Source organism: Pomacea canaliculata, linkage group LG14 (assembly GCF_003073045.1).
Source record: "Pomacea canaliculata isolate SZHN2017 linkage group LG14, ASM307304v1, whole genome shotgun sequence".
NCBI lineage: Eukaryota > Metazoa > Mollusca > Gastropoda > Architaenioglossa > Ampullariidae > Pomacea > Pomacea canaliculata.
Genome location: NC_037603.1, coordinates 8,771,650 through 8,776,284, shown reverse-complemented (window position 1 = coordinate 8,776,284; position 4,635 = coordinate 8,771,650).

Genomic DNA, 4,635 nt, shown 5'->3' with positions numbered 1-4,635 from the left:
AAGCATTTCATAACAATGGCCAAATCTGACTGATACTTGTCAAACCCTGTTAGGTGATTTATTTCACGTTGAGTGGAGATCAGTAAACACAACTCTACATGCCTCTTTCATCACATCATATTCACAACATTCAAGTTCTCATGTTCCTACGCAAAAGCATGTGTGCCTAGGAATTCACACTCCTGTTCACATCATGTGTTTGTCTTGCACACGCCACATATAAGCATACACAGATAATACAATCAAATCATCAAAGTTGGTCTCTGTTAGTCCTGGGTACAGTTGGATGGGGATGTGCATGTACCAGTGCAGTATGCTATCACTAGTGTCAAGAGTATTGCTGTATGTGCCCATCACAAAGCACACAAAAGAAAGCTCATACAAACACTTTATGTATGCTCTACTTTTTAAAAAAAACCCACACTTTCTCACATAACTTATTTTTTCCTCCAAAAAAGGGGAAAACCTTTTCTGACATAACTGCTGCACTGATGACTTCTGCTTGGAATGGAAGTTGGTCATGTGATATCACCTACCTTAATGGATTTCTGAAAATGTTCACTGATAGAGTTCCAAACATGACCTTCTCAAAACATGTTAGGAACAGATGAAGCAGAGACAAGTTCTAACCTTGAACATAAACTTGAAGCTCATGTTCACACAGATTCACACATGCACAGACAAGTTCATGCATGCACACATGTTCATCCATCTGCATTTTACTATTCATTCCACAGCTTAATACTCAACTATATGTACCACAATAAAATACAAATGTGTGCATGCAGTTAGAAACAACACTTCTCTAGTTCTCAGAATGACGGCACTGGCAAGCAATGGCTGCTCTAATAAAGACAAATATAGCCAGTTTACTCACATACAAAACAGAAATTGAGATATCAACACACAGACCCCCAGGCCCCAGAACACATACTGTGTAAACAAAGCCACGTGCATCCTTTTATACACTTTATCTTCGCTCCACATATTTCAAGCATATGAAATCTGGCTATAATGAGCAGACGGCAAAACAAGTGGAGATAATTCTTCAGCTTGAATTTGGCTGTCAGTCATCCACTGACCTAAGAATCTCAGTTTTTTTTACATTATATAAACATTATATCAACACTAAGAAAAAGACAAGACTACAAAAGCCAAAAGATTTATCATGTCATCATCATCATCATTCCTTGTTACTCCTCAAGGAGCATAGGGCCGCAACAACACCTCGCCAGCGAACCCGGTTTTGGGCAGCCCCCCTCAGTTGGGCCCATGTGGTTCGGCAGCCTTTGCCTCGCTCTCTACTGATCTTCTCCAAGTCTGTTTTGGCTCCCAACTTTCCTCTTCCCTGCGGGTTCCAGTCAAGTGCCTGCCTGGCAATTGTCAGCCGGTTTGCGCAGGGTGTGTCCTATCCAGCCCCACTTGCGCTTTTTGATGTCTTGACTAGTGGCATTCTGGTTAGTTCTTTCCCACAGGCTGCTGTTGAGATCCTCTCAGGCCATCTTATTCTCAAAATATGGCGAAGGCATCAGTTGGTGAAGTCTGGAGCTTGTTGTTGATGGTGTTTGTCACTCTCCAAGTTTCAGAGCCATACAGTAGGATGCTGCCTTCACATTGGTGTTAAATATGCGGGTCTTGTTGCGAAGGGATAATGCTCGGAGTTCCAGATGGGGGCGCAGACTGTTGAAAGCATGCCTGGCCTTGTTTATGCGGCTTCTGATGTCTTCGTCCCGCTCCACCATCCTTGCTGACGATGCTCCCCAGATATGTGAAGCGGTCTGTTTCTAGGATTTCTCTCCTTGAAGTTGAATTGGAAGTTCCTGCTTGTTGTTGAATTTCATCACTTCGGTCTTCTTTTTGTTGATCTTTAAGCCGGTCTTTTCTGCTTCCTCTGCTAGCTTGCTCAGTTTGGTTTGTGCATGCTGCTGCCGATGAGATAGGAGACTAATGTCATCTGCAAAGTCCAGGTCTTCTAGCTGTTTAGTGAAGGTCCACTGGATACTGGTGTTGTTGTCTTGGGTCGTCTTACGCATAACCCAGTCTATGACCATCAGGAAGATTGTCGGTGATAGTATGCAACCCTGTCTTACACCAGTCTTCATTACAAAAGGTTTAGTGAGTTTGCCATTATGGATAACTTGGCAGGATGAGTCTTCATACAATCCCTGGACGATGATTTATCATGTAGAAATGTTTTATATGTGTGTGTGCGTAGTTCTGTACACATTTGACATTATGAAACATTACAAGAAAATGCAAACACACCAAACATGCTAGTCATTTCTCCATATCCCATCATTCTACACATGTGTTCCACCACAAAGTGATTACTCTGCTGCTATGTGGCCTAGTGGCCCTTATACAGCTAACCAGACATTATTGTCAACACGCTGACGTGCCCCAGTGCCAGCCTTCACTGCTAACTAGACATCATGATTACATGCTGCTGTGCCTTAGTGCCCTCCTTCACTGCTATCTAGACTAAGACATAGTCACCATTTTGACATATAACCTAGTGCCCACTTATACTGCTAACTAGACATCAACCTCACTGTGTCAACATATGACCTAGTGGCCCCTACACTGATAACTATGCATCATCACTATGCTAACCAGGCCTTGTGCCCACTTACATTGCTCACCATGACACCTTCGGCTACTGCTTCAGTGGGAAATAGCTCTGCAGTCCATATAAAATCGCCCTAATTTTTCTGACATGCATACAGTAGCTCATCATTCTCTCAAACACATGAAAACTACTTGCTCTTTTACACCTCCATCCTCCGGTCATATCAAATCAGAACAAGAGGCCATGCTTGTGTCATCACTACCTAATGTCTCAAGCATATTTTATACACCACCAGTGGCAGACTGAACCTCCTCCAATATGTCTATCAGTGGATTTATGCTGTCCCTATAACTCTTCATCTCATCCTCCAGCACCTTTGATTCCCTGGCTCTGATATACATCTCGTCTTTATAGACTACAACACCATCATTCCACAGAAACTCTTTGATAAGATCTCTGCTTAGTCTCTCCAAATCTGCTTTTGGATCCTTTTCCTGTCCAACACCCTGGTGCTCAGCTCTCTCCCCCTTTCTGTTCTGTCTTGTCACCAACTGCTGTGTCTCCTCTCACAGATCCATTCAGATGGTGAAGTTTGTCAATGGCACCATGGTAGGTCTCATTGCAAACAATGAGTCTGTCTATAAAGAATGTTACAGACACAATCTACAACCAGAACAGGTTGTGCAGGGCCTGCAAGATTGTGACTGATGCATCCCACCAGCCATGTCACATGCTCTCTGGGGCAAGGAATAGACATGTTCAGGCCAGAACTTCCTGGCTCAAAATGTTCTTTGCCAAAACAGTAGCCTTCCTGAGCTCTGTGGTGGGACAAGACTAAAAGTTGGTAATCTGTGGGGGATATGTATAATTCAACTGTGCAAGTGAGCATCCATGTTTGCTTATCTTTGGTGATTTTGAAATGTATGAGTAGTGTATAACTTATGTTATGGCATGTGTATGTGGATGAAGTCATTTCTGGGGTGTACAAATAATAGTGCATGTAGTGTCTGTGTGTGTGTGTGTTTGGTATTTGTTCAGTAAGTGGTAGCCATCATTATTATGTCCTTTGCCAAAGAAATGAATTCTTTTCTTTTCTATTACAGGAAGACAAAGATGGCAGCTAGGCCAAACAGGAACCTTATAAATGCCAAACAGGAATCCTATCAAGGCCAAAGACACTAAACCCTGCCCACAAGCCATGCCAAAGTGTCCATAAACAACACTAAGTGTATTTCACCTACTTAATTTCTCGGATCATCTTTCCTCTTGTCTTTGTTTTCATATGGCAAATATTCAATCACTAACATTTCTAAAATATTCAAATCATTAGACAAATATTCAATTATTAAAATACAGTCAAAGCTCGCTACTATGCCACTCGTGATGACAGGCATGCTCTGTTGGGTGAACTTGTCCAGCTCCCATCAGGTCGCCGATATAGTGTGCCTGCATGCAGGACAAACCGACTGCGGCTGTCTTTTGTTGCTTCAGCCGTCAGACTTTGAATGGATTATGAATGTGATGTGCATGCGATCATGTATGACTTTAATCGAGCTGGTATGATTGACTGCAACACGACTGCCTGTGGGTTTAATATATATAATCGAGCTGCAACTGAATTGCCCTCTAGGGATCAATAAAGTATTCTCTTATCTCTTATCTTATCTCTCAGTATTATACCACTTTTGCTCGGTCCCGGCAAAATAAATTTACTATGCCACCCCCTACTCTCGCTACTATGCCACTATCGTGTGATTATCAAAAGGCACGAGTTGTGAAATTCTGTGCAGTGCTCAATTATTACATGTATAAATTGTATATGGTAGTGTGGGACATCGCAGTTAGGTGGGATGGAACATAGCACGCACACAGGAGGGTGGAGGCTGGCGATAGGGGGTGGTGGTCGCTGGCCGGGTGACAGCCACGTGACAGAGGGAGAGCGGGAGGGGGTCGACTAGCGACAGGATGCAGGTGCGCGGATGTGGTTGGGAGGGGTGGTGGATGAAGAGGTGAGGGGAGAATGAGAGGAGACAGCTAGCGCCAGCCGACGATTCTTGAGAGCTTTG